Raw genomic sequence first — 20,202 nt, 5'->3', positions numbered from 1 at the left:
GCTCATTGGCCAGTGGTTGTTGCCATGGCTGTCCCATTGGTCACCCATGACATAAGGTGATTTTCTGGAATTTCCCGAGTCGTGTCCATATCAGACATGCCATCATCACCTCAGTCCTGAGCTGTCTGCTGGCCTCTTATTTGACCTGCGACCTCGCCTCAGTCATCAGTCTTGTGCTGTAAGCTGCAGCTCTCACTTCCCCAATTTCTGAACATCTGCATATCTTTGTACTAATCTAGACATTTTCTCCAAAGAACTTTGAATGTTAACCACCAGTTTTATTCTACATTTTTAAAACTGTTGCCAAAGTAAGAAATAAATATTATTCTTTACATATTTAAGCTATATAAATGTTAGATGATACTTTTAATGTTTTTTTAAATCTGTGTGGATCTTTAAATAACAGGTTTGGATTATTTTCCTTTTTTTATAACCTTGTTCTTTTAAAATAAACATTTTACATTCTTAATTTTGACATCTCCGTTGCTTGACCCTGAGACACTCTGCAGCTCAGTTGTTCCACATTCTTACTGGAAAAAAACTCACCTGAACATAATGCAATGGCTTTATTAGTTTCAATACATTTCATGAAAGATTATTATTCAAATTATTGTGATTATATATTTTTTAGATAAAAAACTTTAATTAGAGAAATTAGTCAGTGAAAGAAAAGTCGTAGAGGCATATCTCATTAACCACCAAATACCCCACACAGTCCCACCAATCATACACCAGATAAAAGATATCAATCACAAGACATAAATGATGAGTGTGAACATTTCACTATTTCATTATTAGCACACAGGTTTGTAGGTTTGCATCTCGCCACTTTTGCATTAGGCTGCTGAAGCAGAAACAGTGTTCAGCTCCTCAGGTCTCTGCTGATCTTCAGATTTTCTTTGCTTCATCTTCAGTGACGCTGAAGTAGGGTTGTATCTCGCCTGTCAGAAGTAATAAAGCTCTGGTTAAAGTCAGAGAGCCATTTTAATCATTCTTTTATCTTTTTAACTGTAAAATATTTAACAGTGATGTAGTATTAAATAGAAGAAGAGCTGATTTTTTATTAAACCAAATAAAGAGAAATAAATTATCAGCAGCAGTTGTTTTAACAGTAATTGTTTATCTTATGATATTTGTCTGTGTTTTTATATGTGTATGTGTTTAAATGTCTTTATTTTACATTAAAAGTAAAAAGTAAATGCACTAAATGTATGCAACACACCTTTAACACATAACATATAATATTATATGAAAATAACCCTTTTAACTTTTAAAGCCTTTAAACCAGGGGTGATTTATGGTCTTATTGGCTCCTGGGCCCAGATGTATAAGAAGCCTTTCATGTTTAACGTTGGTCATTAAGAAGGGGTCCAATAATATGCTTTTCCAGGAGAAGATTTTGAAAAATAGCCCCTTAAATGATAGATTCTGATGGATTTTGAGGATGTAACTGGAGAACTTTCAGACAGGAGATGGACAAACCTAATGTGAACCAATTAAGTGTTTTTTTGGGCAGAGCCACAGGCTTCAGGACCCTCTGAGCTCTTAGGTCCGTGGGCCTAGACAAGTTTAGCAATCCATCCTTGCTGTTAACTAGTCACCTCAGTGCCATTATGTCACCCTAATGAAACCTTTGTTGAGACTCGGCTCCAAAGACATACATGAATTGCACTGACATAATAAAAAAAAACGCAAGACACAAGTCCCACCCTCACCCTATCTCTGATTGGCTAGTATGTCCATCTAGTGTGTTTGGGAGTAAAAGTCGCACCTCTGTAAAATCTCTGTTTAATCCCTGGGCAAACCCGATTTTCTTCCCCCACAGGTGCATCGGAGATCCGACACGGCACCAGAACGCTATCGGTCCTGGGTACGAGAGGCGATTTGTGTCCTGAATAATAATCCTGATTATTGTTCAGTAAACTTATCTCCTGTGTTGTGGTGGAAATTCCAGGTGCTCTTTGTTAATCTTTACAGTTTAATTAAACATGGACTCATCAGACTGTATGTATACGTCACATATGGACATGCAGAGTACAAACACATGTGCCTGTGTCACAGATGTAGAGAACAGATGTCATATTGTCACATTTCAACCACAAACATAAATATATTTTATTAGAATTTTATGTGAAAGATCAACACAAAGTGGGATACAATTGTGAAGTGGTAAGAAAATTAGACATTATTTAGTTTTTTACAAATAAAAAACTGAAAAGGACGGTGTGCAAAAGTATTCAGCCCCCCTGAATGAATACTTTGTGGAAGGACCTTTTGCTGCAATTACAGCTGCAAGTCTTTTAGAGTGTGTCTCTAGCAGCTTTGCTCGTCTAGTGACTGAAACTTTTGCCCATTCTTCTTTGCAAAACAGCTCAAGCTCAGTCAGATTAGATGGAGAAAAGCAGTTTTCAGATCTTTTCACAGATTATCAATTGGGTTTAGGTCTGGACTTTGACTGGGCCATTCTTACACATGAATATATTTAGTTTTAAACCATTCCATTGTAGCCCTGGTTTTATGTTTAGGGTCGTTGTCCTGCTGGAAGGTCAACCTCCACCCCAGTCTCAAGTCTTGCAGACTTCAACAGGTTTTCTTCCATGATTTTCCTGTATTTGGCTCCATCCATCTTCCCATCAACTCTGACCACCTTCTGTCCCTGCTGAAGAGAAGCATCCCCAGAGCATGATGCTGCCACCACCATATGTGACAGTGGGGTTGGTGTATTCAGAGTGATCTGAAGTGTTAGTTCTCCACCACACGTAGCGTTTTGCATTTTGGCCAAAAAGTTCAATTTGCTTCTTCCACATGTTTGCTGTGTCTCCAACATGGCTTCTGGCCAACTGCAAACAGGACTTCTTATGGTTTTCTTTTAACAATGACTTTCATCTTCCCACTCTTTCATAAAGACCACATTTGTGCAGTGCACGACTAATGTGGACAGACTCGCCCACCTGAGCTGTGGATCTCTGCAGTTCATCCAGAGTCACCATGGGCCTCTTGGCTGCATCTCTGATCAGTGCTCTCCTTGTTGCTCCGTGAGATGTTCAAAGCTTGGGAAATCTTTTTATATTCTAAGCTTGCTTTAAACTTCTCCGCTGCTTTATAACTTTATCCCTGACCTGTCTGGTTGTTCCTTGGACTTCATGATGCTGTTTGCTCCTCAATATTCTCTTAACCAACCTCTGAGGCCGTCACTGAGCAGCTGGATTAGATTAACCACAGGTGGACTCTATTTAGTCATTAGTAATCATCAGGCAACTTCTGAAGGCAACTAGTTGCACTCAGAGTAAAGGGGTCTGAATACTTTTGCACACCGCCTTTTTCAGGGTTTTATTTGTGAAGAAAATAATAAATTGTATAATTTTCTTTTCACCTCACACCTGTACACCACTTAAATATATTTATGTTTGTGGTTGTAATGTGAAAATATGTGGAAAAGTTCAAGGGGTGTAAATACTTTTGCAAACCACTGTAGATGTGTCGTAACCAATTTATAATATAATTAAAAGAATTTACCACTGAAACAAAATGACCTAATTTACTCTGTAAAAATGTTGCTCACCATTGACCAGTGATGAGCCATGGACAGAGGACTCCTCCTTGGGGCTTTTAAAGCCTCTAGTGGCAGAAAAGCTGGAAGGTTTTGACTCGTTCACTGCAAGACAATATTTATTGAGAGAGCAAAATCAGGGATTTGGAATAATTCTTTTAATAATGCTACAACTGTCATATAGAAACTGATTCCTGTTTCCTTCCTGGAGGTTTTTCACAAAAATCAAAAGATTACAAAAATCTATTTTTAGACATAATTTAAACATTTAGGATCTGCAAATACTGAGATTTGTTCTGATTTCATAACAACACAACCATAAATTAAACACTTCATGTAACAAAAAATCAAAAAGGTTTGAAATGGTAGAATTATGAGACCAAAACATTTTCATAAAGTGTAAAGAATATAAATATATTAAGTTCTTTATGGTACTTCAACATGGTCAATATGTTTTAAATGAATTATACATCAAATTTGTTTAACAGACAAATCTGTATGTAATAACTTTTATTTACAAATTTTGCATAAAATATTCTAATTAAAGGCTGTTGTTAGACTAAACTTACAGTTCTTTTAAACTATCAAAACATTGAGCAGAAATGTCTTGAATAAATCCCATAAATAGAATATAACAGTTTATCTTGTTCCACTTGTTCTAAAATGAAAGAAAACCAGCATGTTTCAGTTTAATGACACTGAATGCAGCGTTAGAAATCCTTTCATTAGAACCTGCAGTAACAACCATTATTTTGTATTGTTGTGGGAGAAAAACATGACAGATATAGTTTTAGAGCAACCTTTAGATGAATAGTTTTGTTTAAATCACAAACTATCAGAACATTCTTCTTGTCTCCACTAATGTCTGAATCCTGACAGCACGTCCTGAGAGTTGACCAGAGAACAGTTCATGGTCTTTGAAAAATGTCGGACACGACACCAAGATCTGGGTCAGTAAACCAAATGTTTCCTGACCCAGTCAGGATTCAGTTTACAGGGTCAGTAAGAAGTCTAAATGTTTGTCAGGTGGCTGTGTATTATTGCTGTGTCTCTGAGGAATCAAACCGTCTGCATCTGTAACAAACAACATGTCTAATTATTCCTTATAGTTTGACAATTATTCTGATGTCTCATGTCCTGGATTTGTCATTATTCTTGGGTGTTTGGTTATTTAGGTCTTGTCATTTAGTTCTTTATTATTGCTAGAAAGGTCGAGCCATTTTAAGGTAATGTCTCTGTGTTCGTTATTCAGACGACAGTATTTGTACTACATCAAATATATTCTAGGATTATTTGAAAGATTCACAGTACACCTCCTTTTGGACAATTGGACAGAATTAATGTGGTGTTTCTTAACTGCATAATGATTCCCTAAGATATTTAACACTCGCCATTTCTTTGCAGATTTTTTCTAAAAATAGTACAAAATCTAAACACATGGAGCACAAGATCAGAAGCATTCTTAATATTAATCTACAGCAGGAAAATAATCATTAAAAGACTTGGAAAGACATGCTGAGAAATTGGTTTTAAACTTTCTTCCAAACTTTAGTCACAGAGTGTCTTAATTTTTAAAAATGAAATTATTTTCCTAATGCTGCACTGACTTCTAAGGTGATATGATGATAAAATGGTTCCTGGTGTTGCTTTATGACTTATGTTTCAGACACATCTGAATCCGTCAGGCAAATATTACTCTCAGGGACTGGTGTCCTGAAGGTCTCACATGTTTTTAAACCTCTAACACACCATGTTTGAATCACTAGTTCATCAGTAAAAAATCAGAAGCTCCTGCAGAACTTAGTGACAAGCTGAGAAGATTATTCAACCATTCGAATCAGGTGGGAGAACTCCAGAGAACTCCAACACCAAAGCAGCTAGTCAGAGGCCCACACCACTCCATGCATTTCTCCTCTGGCTGCCCAATATTGTGAGAGACTCAAGCCCATCTCCATGACTAGGGTTCCAGAGCCCAATCTGTACATGGAGGTGAGTTCTAGCTGGATCTAGCTGGTGTTGCTCAGCCTCACGCACCAGTTTAGGCTCCTTAGCCAGTGACATTCTGTCACTCTACAGCCAGACCATGAAGCCTGGAACTGGCAAACCTTGATCCCCATCTCCTGCCTGCCACCTATCTTCCAGAGAACCTGACCTCTACATGACTACCCCCAGGTGAGGAGTCAACATGGAGGAAGCATTTTGTACTTAACTTAAACCCCAGTTTATGTCTGTTTTCCATGAAGGTGTTTGATGAATCAGCATCCGGTCCAGTTCTAAACTGTTTCCCTCAGCAGACTAAACTATATATATGAAAACATCTTAGAACAATAATGTTGTTGCAGTCAGATTGTGTCACTGAACTAAAACTGACAACAAAGTTAGAAAACAGTCATTCTGACTCAGTAATGATGCTGACAGAAACATTAGGACCTTATTGTTGCCACACAGTCACTGTTCCCTCTCTGTTTCTACTTTCATGTAGACGGTACCTCCTGTGATCTGGCTGTGAAACTCCTAATTATTCCTCTTTAGCTTCACACAGCATTACACTGGACCCACACACACTAAAGGACATACTTTAGATGAAACATGAAGGTAGAGGATCCTCCTGTTAGTCATCACTACTGTCTTCTACTGAACCTAAACCCTGGAACCTGAACCCCTCAATTAAGTCCTCAAAGGTCAATAGTTCATCTAGATGTTGTTCATATGTTCTCTTTTCATTTTCTTCAGCAGTGAGGATGAAGATGAAGATGCTTCTGCTCAGTCCTTCAATAATCATCACTCAATTATTCTAGATAAAACTGCAAATATTAAAAACATCATTCGCCCCCTAAAATAGTCTCAGCTGCAGATAAATCAAGATATAAATATATTATGAATATTATGAGGCTCTGTTGCAATGTGAGACGTCTGTGGAAGTTACATAGACTGGAAGAACATAGGCTGCTTTATTAAAAAGGAACCCAGAACGTCCTTAAATGATGCCAGAAAGAATATAAAGAACTGATTACTTCACAGAGCTCAGATCCTCCAAGAAGAGAAATCCTCCAGTCTTATCAGACACCATCCTGTCCATTGGTTCTCCATCTACTCCAACAATCCCTGTCCTCACTAAGGCTGATAGTGACACATTTGAACATTTTCTTTATTGAGAAAATCAAATCAAACATCTTGCTATCAAACCTGGCAGCCAATCAGCTTCTTCCACCTTGATAGTGGGAAACATCCACACCAGTGATGCTCCTTCAAGTTTCTACCTTGGTTAACAAACTAGAGGTTCCTCCTGGTCCTATGATGTTCTTCCTGCAGCACTACTTTAAATAGTCTCTGACATCATTGGACCGTGTGTTGTAGATGTTTTAATGCATCTCTACTGACAGCTGTGGTGTCAAACCCCTTTAAAATGGCTGCAGTTGAACCGGTTCTCCAGAACCAAATGTTTGATAAGTGTCAGTCTGGAGAACCCTTCATGGTTCCTATAGATGATTAATAAATACATGATTGGCTTATTTTACAGCTCTCACTGATTGTAAATGATAATTGGATAATTATGTGAATTCCAGCTTCCTGTTCACTGATGAATCTTTACTTTCCAGACAGAAATGTCAAAAAATTTAAAAAACACTTTTAGAAACAAAATAATCCGTTTAACCACAGTGATGTTAAACTTACCCCAAAGAGATGTCATCATCAGCCCTAGAAAGAAAACACAATTTCATAATAAGACAATTTATTCTTGTTCAATGTTGAATCTTAACCATAAAGTCAGAAATGAATAAATATTTAATAGAATATTTGTTAAAACATCAATTTGACCTCAGTGATGATGAACTTACTTGATCTACTCTCGGCTGTAAGACAAAAAACACAATTTCACAATAAAACATTCATTTATTTTTACAGTTACAGATAAAATAATAATTATATTTTCATTTATTCTCAGTTCTACATTATTACACTCTACTCTATTATTGTCATTTAATAACATAATTAAACAGTTCTTTCTGTTCTGGTTTTGACGTCTGCAGAACTTCTCCAGAACCAAGTGTTAATTAGATCCTCTGAGAAAAATTCAAATAAATCTGCAAACAGTTAAAGTTCCTCTCAGTAAAAAAACCTTAAATCACAAGTAAAAGATGTAAGTTTTAAATTTAGTGGGTTGTTTTAGAGCTAATTTCATACAAATATTCCACATAACAGTTCTTCACTCCCATGGTTGATCTTCAACATCTGGCTGTTAGTAAAACATCTCAGCCCTGAATCTAGAAGATAGTTTAGGTTCATCTTCTATCAATGTTTCAACTAGAGACTCTAACAATTATTTTGCTAATTGATTAATCTGTTGATTATTTCTTCGATTAATAATCAGAGAGCAAAAGGTGCTAAACAGGTGATTTTTAACTAAATTTGAACCAGGTGAAGGTAAGACGACGTTATTTGAGGAGGTCTAGATAGACTTTATTTACAGACAAAGAAAGTTTTTCATCTTAAATGCTAAATATCCATTTTGTTGTACAATTTTGGCCTAATTATTGCTCTAAGTGGGTTGTTCTTTCAATAAATGGCAAGTTTTAAAGTCTGTATACTTCAGTTAACGATTATTTAATTACTAAATTAGTGAACAATTATCTCAATAAACGATTTATCGTGATTAATTATTTCAGCCCTAGTACCAACTGACTACAGTTTAATACAAATACTGCTCTAAATGAAACATAAGGAAGATATAAAAGGTTTGATGTCAGACATTAGTTTATTCTCAGTTAATGTTGCTTTGATTAAATTCCCATTAAATCAGTTCTCCCACTTTGTGACCTCAGTCATCTATTAGACAATATCTGTATGTAAATATATTTATTGAAATAAAACAACTTTATCCTGCTAAATTATTCTTATTATATCTCACTATAGTGTTATTTTTTACAACACTGTGGTTTGTTGTTTGAGTCTGTTGTTTTTATTCATTTATGATGAGACTGATGAAAACCAAACTAAAATTCCTTATTTGTACCCAGAAATGTGGCCAATAAAGTTGATTCTGATTCTGATATCTGGACCAACATTATAAAAAATGTAGATCTGACAGATTGGATAGTTAATAATTCACCAACTATCTCTGCTCTATTTCTTGGCTCCAGAATATCTTTATCTTGGAGTTGATAGTTAAAGAAGATCAGTTTGAAGACATTCATGGTTCACTAGAGACAGGCTGGACTGGGACAACAATCTGGTCCAGGTGGACCACCATCACTGGTCAGACAAGTTATTATTAACTAAAACATATAAAGTACCTTTATTAATAAATACATACAGAAACATTCCCTGTCAAAGAGCGTTCATTTTCTTTTTAACTAAGTTGGCTGTATTACTGATAAATACTGATGCTAAATACCAAAGAGAATTCATTGTAATCATGTTTATGTTTTATATTAATATTAATAAAGTATAGTTAGTACATAATGTACTTAACTTAAACCCCAGTTTATGTCTGTTTTCCATGAAGGTGTTTGATGAATCAGCATCCGGTCCAGTTCTAAACTGTTTCCCTCAGCAGACTAAACTATATATATGAAAACATCTTAGAACAATAATGTTGTTGCAGTCAGATTGTGTCACTGAACTAAAACTGACAACAAAGTTAGAAAACAGTCATTCTGACTCAGTAATGATGCTGACAGAAACATTAGGACCTTATTGTTGCCACACAGTCACTGTTCCCTCTCTGTTTCTACTTTCATGTAGACGGTACCTCCTGTGATCTGGCTGTGAAACTCCTAATTATTCCTCTTTAGCTTCACACAGCATTACACTGGACAATAATTTTCTTTTCACTTGTAATGTAATTCATTCATAAAAAGGGGAAATTAAGGTATAAGCATTGCCTGACTTTCTCTCTGAGGCCTGCAGAAGCAAACGGTGTTCCAGAGAATGACCTGCAGAGATACGGTCTCCCAGTCTGGAAGGAAGACAGCAGAGACCGCATCACTGTGTTAACGTGCAGTGTGGTCAGCGGACAGAACGGGCCGCCAAACCACTGCTCCAGAGGTTAGCTGGAAGCTAACCATTTGTTGACTATGGACGTTTCTTCAAACTTCGTCGCTTGGACAACGTTTCCTCACCACGGTTCATGAGGTTAGGGTTTGGGCATAATTATGATAGAATGATTTAGATTGAAATGATCTAAACGTTTTTCATTTTATGAAGTTTGGTTTTGTTCGTGTTGAAATCAGCTATCTAGGTGCTACATAAACATTTCATGGTAATGTTGCATCACTCTTTTGGTCATAATTTCTAATCATCTTTAATCAACTTGTTTATATTGTATATAGTCCATTAGTCTTCATTATTCTTTAATTCTGCTTGGTAGTTTAGTTGGATTGTTTTAGCAAAGTAAAGAGTTTGTTGATTGAAATATGTTTGACTTTGAGTTGACTTATTTTTGTTAATAAATTCTTGTATTTTTAGAAATTGTGTAAGTTTATTCCATATATGTGCAGAGTTTATGCTGTTCAATAATGTCAGAGCTCGTCTCACACCTTTCTATTCTGTCCTAATACCATCACCTTACTGGGCTGGTATTCACAGGACAATCCTTAATAGACTGAATCTTTACTTTCCAGACAGAAATGTCTAAAAATTTAAAAAGACTATTTAAAAAACATTTTTATACACTTAAACATGTTAAAAACAGTGATGTTCAACTTACTCTGTTGTTGTATCTCCAGCTCTAGAAAGAAAACACAATTTCATAATAAGACAATTTATTCTTGTTCAATGTTGAATCTTAACCATAAAGTCAGAAATGAATAAATGTTTAATAGAATATTTGTTAAAACATCAATTTGACCTCAGTGATGATGAACTTACTTGATCTAATCCTGGCTGTAAGACAAAAAACACAATTTCACAATAAAACATTCATTTATTTTTACAGTTACAGATAAAAGAACAATTATATTTTCATTTATTCTCAGTTCTACATTATTACACTCTACTCCATCATTGTCATTTAATAACATAATTAAACAGTTCTTTCTGTTCTGGTTTTGACGTCTGCAGAACTTCTCCAGAACCAAGTGTTAATTAGATCCTCTGAGAAAAATTCAAATAAATCTGCAAACTTTTAAAGTTCCTCTCAGTAAAAAACCTTAAATCACAAGTAAAAGATGTAAATTTTAAATTTAGTGGGTTGTTTTAGAGCTAATTTCATACAAATATTCCACATAACAGTTCTTCACTCCTATGGTTGATCTTCAACATCTGGCTGTTAGTAAAACATCTCAGCCCTGAATCTAGAAGATAGTTTAGGTTCATCTTCTATCAATGTTTCAACTAGAGACTCTAACGATTATTTTGCTAATCGATTAATCTGTTGATTATTTCTTCGATTAATAATCAGAGAGCAAAAGGTGCTAAACAGGTGATTTTTAACTAAATTTGAACCAGGTGAAGGTAAGACGACGTTATTTGAGGAGGTCTAGATAGACTTTATTTACAGACAAAGAAAGTTTTTCATCTTAAATGCTAAATGTCCATTTTTTTGTACAATGTTGGCCTAATTATTGCTCTAAGTGGGTTGTTCTTTCAATAAATGGCAAGTTTTAAAATCTGTATACTTCAGTTAACGATTATTTAATTACTAAATTAGTGGACGATTATCTCAATAAACGATTTATCGTGATTAATTATTTCAGCCCTTGTACCAACTGACTACAGTTTAATACAAATACTGCTCTAAATGAAACATAAGGAAGATATAAAAGGTTTGATGTCAGACATTAGTTCATTCTCAGTTAATGTTGCTTTGATTAAATTCCCATTAAATCAGTTCTCCCACTTTGTGACCTCAGTCACCTATTAGACAATATCTGTATATAAATATATTTATTAAAATAAAACAACTTTATCCTGCTAAATTATTCTTATTATATCTCACTATAGTGTTATTTTTTACAACACTGTGGTTTGTTGTTTAAGTCTGTTGTTTTTATTCATTTATGATGAGACTGATGAAAACCAAAATAAAATTCCTTATTTGTACCCAAAAATGTGGCCAATAAAGTTGATTCTGATTCTGATATCTGGACCAACATTATAAAAAATGTAGATCTGACAGATTGGATAGTTAATAATTCACCAACTATCTCTGCTCTATTTCTTGGCTCCAGAATATCTTTATCTTGGAGTTGATAGTTAAAGAAGATCAGTTTGAAGACATTCATGGTTCACTAGAGACAGGCTGGACTGGGACAACAATCTGGTCCAGGTGGACCACCATCACTGGTCAGACAAGTTATTATTAACTAAAACATATAAAGTACCTTTATTAATAAATACATACAGAAACATTCCCTGTCAAAGAGCGTTCATTTTCTTTTTAACTAAGTTGGCTGTATTACTGATAAATACTGATGCTAAATACCAAAGAGAATTCATTGTAATCATGTTTATGTTTTATATTAATATTAATAAAGTATAGTTAGTACATAATGTACTTAACTTAAACCCCAGTTTATGTCTGTTTTCCATGAAGGTGTTTGATGAATCAGCATCCGGTCCAGTTCTAAACTGTTTCCCTCAGCAGACTAAACTATATATATGAAAACATCTTAGAACAATAATGTTGTTGCAGTCAGATTGTGTCACTGAACTAAAACTGACAACAAAGTTAGAAAACAGTCATTCTGACTCAGTAATGATGCTGACAGAAACATTAGGACCTTATTGTTGCCACACAGTCACTGTTCCCTCTCTGTTTCTACTTTCATGTAGACGGTACCTCCTGTGATCTGGCTGTGAAACTCCTAATTATTCCTCTTTAGCTTCACACAGCATTACACTGGACCCACACACACTAAAGGACATACTTTAGATGAAACATGAAGGTAGAGGATCCTCCTGTTAGTCATCACTACTGTCTTCTACTGAACCTAAACCCTGGAACCTGAACCCCTCAATTAAGTCCTCAAAGGTCAATAGTTCATCTAGATGTTGTTCATATGTTCTCTTTTCATTTTCTTCAGCAGTGAGGATGAAGATGAAGATGCTTCTGCTCAGTCCTTCAATAATCATCACTCAATTATTCTAGATAAAACTGCAAATATTAAAAACATCATTCGCCCCCTAAAATAGTCTCAGCTGCAGATAAATCAAGATATAAATATATTATGAATATTATGAGGCTCTGTTGCAATGTGAGACGTCTGTGGAAGTTACATAGACTGGAAGAACATAGGCTGCTTTATTAAAAAGGAACCCAGAACGTCCTTAAATGATGCCAGAAAGAATATAAAGAACTGATTACTTCACAGAGCTCAGATCCTCCAAGAAGAGAAATCCTCCAGTCTTATCAGACACCATCCTGTCCATTGGTTCTCCATCTACTCCAACAATCCCTGTCCTCACTAAGGCTGATAGTGACACATTTGAACATTTTCTTTATTGAGAAAATCAAATCAAACATCTTGCTATCAAACCTGGCAGCCAATCAGCTTCTTCCACCTTGATAGTGGGAAACATCCACACCAGTGATGCTCCTTCAAGTTTCTACCTTGGTTAACAAACTAGAGGTTCCTCCTGGTCCTATGATGTTCTTCCTGCAGCACTACTTTAAATAGTCTCTGACATCATTGGACCGTGTGTTGTAGATGTTTTAATGCATCTCTACTGACAGCTGTGGTGTCAAACCCCTTTAAAATGGCTGCAGTTGAACCGGTTCTCCAGAACCAAATGTTTGATAAGTGTCAGTCTGGAGAACCCTTCATGGTTCCTATAGATGATTAATAAATACATGATTGGCTTATTTTACAGCTCTCACTGATTGTAAATGATAATTGGATAATTATGTGAATTCCAGCTTCCTGTTCACTGATGAATCTTTACTTTCCAGACAGAAATGTCAAAAAATTTAAAAAACACTTTTAGAAACAAAATAATCCGTTTAACCACAGTGATGTTAAACTTACCCCAAAGAGATGTCATCATCAGCCCTAGAAAGAAAACACAATTTCATAATAAGACAATTTATTCTTGTTCAATGTTGAATCTTAACCATAAAGTCAGAAATGAATAAATATTTAATAGAATATTTGTTAAAACATCAATTTGACCTCAGTGATGATGAACTTACTTGATCTACTCTCGGCTGTAAGACAAAAAACACAATTTCACAATAAAACATTCATTTATTTTTACAGTTACAGATAAAATAATAATTATATTTTCATTTATTCTCAGTTCTACATTATTACACTCTACTCTATTATTGTCATTTAATAACATAATTAAACAGTTCTTTCTGTTCTGGTTTTGACGTCTGCAGAACTTCTCCAGAACCAAGTGTTAATTAGATCCTCTGAGAAAAATTCAAATAAATCTGCAAACAGTTAAAGTTCCTCTCAGTAAAAAAACCTTAAATCACAAGTAAAAGATGTAAGTTTTAAATTTAGTGGGTTGTTTTAGAGCTAATTTCATACAAATATTCCACATAACAGTTCTTCACTCCCATGGTTGATCTTCAACATCTGGCTGTTAGTAAAACATCTCAGCCCTGAATCTAGAAGATAGTTTAGGTTCATCTTCTATCAATGTTTCAACTAGAGACTCTAACAATTATTTTGCTAATTGATTAATCTGTTGATTATTTCTTCGATTAATAATCAGAGAGCAAAAGGTGCTAAACAGGTGATTTTTAACTAAATTTGAACCAGGTGAAGGTAAGACGACGTTATTTGAGGAGGTCTAGATAGACTTTATTTACAGACAAAGAAAGTTTTTCATCTTAAATGCTAAATATCCATTTTGTTGTACAATTTTGGCCTAATTATTGCTCTAAGTGGGTTGTTCTTTCAATAAATGGCAAGTTTTAAAGTCTGTATACTTCAGTTAACGATTATTTAATTACTAAATTAGTGAACAATTATCTCAATAAACGATTTATCGTGATTAATTATTTCAGCCCTAGTACCAACTGACTACAGTTTAATACAAATACTGCTCTAAATGAAACATAAGGAAGATATAAAAGGTTTGATGTCAGACATTAGTTTATTCTCAGTTAATGTTGCTTTGATTAAATTCCCATTAAATCAGTTCTCCCACTTTGTGACCTCAGTCATCTATTAGACAATATCTGTATGTAAATATATTTATTGAAATAAAACAACTTTATCCTGCTAAATTATTCTTATTATATCTCACTATAGTGTTATTTTTTACAACACTGTGGTTTGTTGTTTGAGTCTGTTGTTTTTATTCATTTATGATGAGACTGATGAAAACCAAACTAAAATTCCTTATTTGTACCCAGAAATGTGGCCAATAAAGTTGATTCTGATTCTGATATCTGGACCAACATTATAAAAAATGTAGATCTGACAGATTGGATAGTTAATAATTCACCAACTATCTCTGCTCTATTTCTTGGCTCCAGAATATCTTTATCTTGGAGTTGATAGTTAAAGAAGATCAGTTTGAAGACATTCATGGTTCACTAGAGACAGGCTGGACTGGGACAACAATCTGGTCCAGGTGGACCACCATCACTGGTCAGACAAGTTATTATTAACTAAAACATATAAAGTACCTTTATTAATAAATACATACAGAAACATTCCCTGTCAAAGAGCGTTCATTTTCTTTTTAACTAAGTTGGCTGTATTACTGATAAATACTGATGCTAAATACCAAAGAGAATTCATTGTAATCATGTTTATGTTTTATATTAATATTAATAAAGTATAGTTAGTACATAATGTACTTAACTTAAACCCCAGTTTATGTCTGTTTTCCATGAAGGTGTTTGATGAATCAGCATCCGGTCCAGTTCTAAACTGTTTCCCTCAGCAGACTAAACTATATATATGAAAACATCTTAGAACAATAATGTTGTTGCAGTCAGATTGTGTCACTGAACTAAAACTGACAACAAAGTTAGAAAACAGTCATTCTGACTCAGTAATGATGCTGACAGAAACATTAGGACCTTATTGTTGCCACACAGTCACTGTTCCCTCTCTGTTTCTACTTTCATGTAGACGGTACCTCCTGTGATCTGGCTGTGAAACTCCTAATTATTCCTCTTTAGCTTCACACAGCATTACACTGGACAATAATTTTCTTTTCACTTGTAATGTAATTCATTCATAAAAAGGGGAAATTAAGGTATAAGCATTGCCTGACTTTCTCTCTGAGGCCTGCAGAAGCAAACGGTGTTCCAGAGAATGACCTGCAGAGATACGGTCTCCCAGTCTGGAAGGAAGACAGCAGAGACCGCATCACTGTGTTAACGTGCAGTGTGGTCAGCGGACAGAACGGGCCGCCAAACCACTGCTCCAGAGGTTAGCTGGAAGCTAACCATTTGTTGACTATGGACGTTTCTTCAAACTTCGTCGCTTGGACAACGTTTCCTCACCACGGTTCATGAGGTTAGGGTTTGGGCATAATTATGATAGAATGATTTAGATTGAAATGATCTAAACGTTTTTCATTTTATGAAGTTTGGTTTTGTTCGTGTTGAAATCAGCTATCTAGGTGCTACATAAACATTTCATGGTAATGTTGCATCACTCTTTTGGTCATAATTTCTAATCATCTTTAATCAACTTGTTTATATTGTATATAGTCCATTAGTCTTCATTATTCTTTAATTCTGCTTGGTAGTTTAGTTGGATTGTTTTAGCAAAGTAAAGAGTTTGTTGATTGAAATATGTTTGACTTTGAGTTGACTTATTTTTGTTAATAAATTCTTGTATTTTTAGAAATTGTGTAAGTTTATTCCATATATGTGCAGAGTTTATGCTGTTCAATAATGTCAGAGCTCGTCTCACACCTTTCTATTCTGTCCTAATACCATCACCTTACTGGGCTGGTATTCACAGGACAATCCTTAATAGACTGAATCTTTACTTTCCAGACAGAAATGTCTAAAAATTTAAAAAGACTATTTAAAAAACATTTTTATACACTTAAACATGTTAAAAACAGTGATGTTCAACTTACTCTGTTGTTGTATCTCCAGCTCTAGAAAGAAAACACAATTTCATAATAAGACAATTTATTCTTGTTCAATGTTGAATCTTAACCATAAAGTCAGAAATGAATAAATGTTTAATAGAATATTTGTTAAAACATCAATTTGACCTCAGTGATGATGAACTTACTTGATCTAATCCTGGCTGTAAGACAAAAAACACAATTTCACAATAAAACATTCATTTATTTTTACAGTTACAGATAAAAGAACAATTATATTTTCATTTATTCTCAGTTCTACATTATTACACTCTACTCCATCATTGTCATTTAATAACATAATTAAACAGTTCTTTCTGTTCTGGTTTTGACGTCTGCAGAACTTCTCCAGAACCAAGTGTTAATTAGATCCTCTGAGAAAAATTCAAATAAATCTGCAAACTTTTAAAGTTCCTCTCAGTAAAAAACCTTAAATCACAAGTAAAAGATGTAAATTTTAAATTTAGTGGGTTGTTTTAGAGCTAATTTCATACAAATATTCCACATAACAGTTCTTCACTCCTATGGTTGATCTTCAACATCTGGCTGTTAGTAAAACATCTCAGCCCTGAATCTAGAAGATAGTTTAGGTTCATCTTCTATCAATGTTTCAACTAGAGACTCTAACGATTATTTTGCTAATCGATTAATCTGTTGATTATTTCTTCGATTAATAATCAGAGAGCAAAAGGTGCTAAACAGGTGATTTTTAACTAAATTTGAACCAGGTGAAGGTAAGACGACGTTATTTGAGGAGGTCTAGATAGACTTTATTTACAGACAAAGAAAGTTTTTCATCTTAAATGCTAAATGTCCATTTTTTTGTACAATGTTGGCCTAATTATTGCTCTAAGTGGGTTGTTCTTTCAATAAATGGCAAGTTTTAAAATCTGTATACTTCAGTTAACGATTATTTAATTACTAAATTAGTGGACGATTATCTCAATAAACGATTTATCGTGATTAATTATTTCAGCCCTTGTACCAACTGACTACAGTTTAATACAAATACTGCTCTAAATGAAACATAAGGAAGATATAAAAGGTTTGATGTCAGACATTAGTTCATTCTCAGTTAATGTTGCTTTGATTAAATTCCCATTAAATCAGTTCTCCCACTTTGTGACCTCAGTCACCTATTAGACAATATCTGTATATAAATATATTTATTAAAATAAAACAACTTTATCCTGCTAAATTATTCTTATTATATCTCACTATAGTGTTATTTTTTACAACACTGTGGTTTGTTGTTTAAGTCTGTTGTTTTTATTCATTTATGATGAGACTGATGAAAACCAAAATAAAATTCCTTATTTGTACCCAAAAATGTGGCCAATAAAGTTGATTCTGATTCTGATATCTGGACCAACATTATAAAAAATGTAGATCTGACAGATTGGATAGTTAATAATTCACCAACTATCTCTGCTCTATTTCTTGGCTCCAGAATATCTTTATCTTGGAGTTGATAGTTAAAGAAGATCAGTTTGAAGACATTCATGGTTCACTAGAGACAGGCTGGACTGGGACAACAATCTGGTCCAGGTGGACCACCATCACTGGTCAGACAAGTTATTATTAACTAAAACATATAAAGTACCTTTATTAATAAATACATACAGAAACATTCCCTGTCAAAGAGCGTTCATTTTCTTTTTAACTAAGTTGGCTGTATTACTGATAAATACTGATGCTAAATACCAAAGAGAATTCATTGTAATCATGTTTATGTTTTATATTAATATTAATAAAGTATAGTTAGTACATAATGTACTTAACTTAAACCCCAGTTTATGTCTGTTTTCCATGAAGGTGTTTGATGAATCAGCATCCGGTCCAGTTCTAAACTGTTTCCCTCAGCAGACTAAACTATATATATGAAAACATCTTAGAACAATAATGTTGTTGCAGTCAGATTGTGTCACTGAACTAAAACTGACAACAAAGTTAGAAAACAGTCATTCTGACTCAGTAATGATGCTGACAGAAACATTAGGACCTTATTGTTGCCACACAGTCACTGTTCCCTCTCTGTTTCTACTTTCATGTAGACGGTACCTCCTGTGATCTGGCTGTGAAACTCCTAATTATTCCTCTTTAGCTTCACACAGCATTACACTGGACCCACACACACTAAAGGACATACTTTAGATGAAACATGAAGGTAGAGGATCCTCCTGTTAGTCATCACTACTGTCTTCTACTGAACCTAAACCCTGGAACCTGAACCCCTCAATTAAGTCCTCAAAGATCAATAGTTCATCTAGATGTTGTTCATATGTTCTCTTTTCATTTTCTTCAGCAGTGAGGATGAAGATGAAGATGCTTCTGCTCAGTCCTTCAATAATCATCACTCAATTATTCTAGATAAAACTGCAAATATTAAAAACATCATTCGCCCCCTAAAATAGTCTCAGCTGCAGATAAATCAAGATATAAATATATTATGAATATTATGAGGCTCTGTTGCAATGTGAGACGTCTGTGGAAGTTACATAGACTGGAAGAACATAGGCTGCTTTATTAAAAAGGAACCCAGAACGTCCTTAAATGATGCCAGAAAGAATATAAAGAACTGATTACTTCACAGAGCTCAGATCCTCCAAGAAGAGAAATCCTCCAGTCTTATCAGACACCATCCTGTCCATTGGTTCTCCATCTACTCCAACAATCCCTGTCCTCACTAAGGCTGATAGTGACACATTTGAACATTTTCTTTATTGAGAAAATCAAATCAAACATCTTGCTATCAAACCTGGCAGCCAATCAGCTTCTTCCACCTTGATAGTGGGAAACATCCACACCAGTGATGCTCCTTCAAGTTTCTACCTTGGTTAACAAACTAGAGGTTCCTCCTGGTCCTATGATGTTCTTCCTGCAGCACTACTTTAAATAGTCTCTGACATCATTGGACCGTGTGTTGTAGATGTTTTAATGCATCTCTACTGACAGCTGTGGTGTCAAACCCCTTTAAAATGGCTGCAGTTGAACCGGTTCTCCAGAACCAAATGTTTGATAAGTGTCAGTCTGGAGAACCCTTCATGGTTCCTATAGATGATTAATAAATACATGATTGGCTTATTTTACAGCTCTCACTGATTGTAAATGATAATTGGATAATTATGTGAATTCCAGCTTCCTGTTCACTGATGAATCTTTACTTTCCAGACAGAAATGTCTAAAAATTAAAAAAACTATTTAACAAACCTTTTTATACACTTAAACATTTAACAAACAGTGATGTTCAACTTACTCCGTTGCTTCTCCAGCTCTAGAAAGAAAACACCATTCCATAATAAGACAATTTATTCTTGTTCACTGATGAATCTTAACCATAAAGTCAGAAATGAATAAATGTTTAATAGAATATTTGTTAAAACATCAATTTGACCTCAGTGATGATGAACTTACCAAGGTCAGTGTAGCGCTGGACTGTAAGACAAAAAACACAATTTCACAATAAAACATTCATTTATTTTTACAGTTACAGATAAAAAATAATTATATTTTCATTTATTCTCAGTTCTACATTATTACACTCTACTCTATCATTGTCATTTAATAACATAATTAAACAGTTCTTTCTGTTCTGGTTTTGACATCTGCAGAACTTCTCCAGAACCAAGTGTTAATTA

General features: G+C 34.6%; 2 long non-coding RNA genes across 2 annotated transcripts in view; both read right to left on the bottom strand.

The window, feature by feature from the left end:
* Nucleotides 1-551: 551 nt before the first annotated feature.
* LOC124877542 lies at nucleotides 552-4,775 on the bottom strand. Its single transcript, XR_007040556.1, has 2 exons — nucleotides 3,563-4,775; nucleotides 552-941 (listed from the first exon to the last, which is right to left on the bottom strand). It is a non-coding gene; the product is annotated as an uncharacterized LOC124877542 (long non-coding RNA).
* A 10,141-nt stretch (nucleotides 4,776-14,916) lies between these two features.
* Nucleotides 14,917-20,202, bottom strand: part of LOC124878332 — a 6,530-nt gene continuing 1,244 nt past the window's right edge. The window contains exon 2 of the long non-coding RNA XR_007040718.1: nucleotides 14,917-15,595. This is a non-coding gene — a long non-coding RNA (uncharacterized LOC124878332). The remainder of the gene's footprint in view (nucleotides 15,596-20,202) is intronic.

Source organism: Girardinichthys multiradiatus, chromosome 12, assembly GCF_021462225.1.
Source record: "Girardinichthys multiradiatus isolate DD_20200921_A chromosome 12, DD_fGirMul_XY1, whole genome shotgun sequence".
Classification (NCBI taxonomy): domain Eukaryota; kingdom Metazoa; phylum Chordata; class Actinopteri; order Cyprinodontiformes; family Goodeidae; genus Girardinichthys; species Girardinichthys multiradiatus.
The sequence above is the reverse complement of the archived record's forward strand: the minus strand, read 5'-3'. Positions and strand labels throughout refer to the sequence as shown.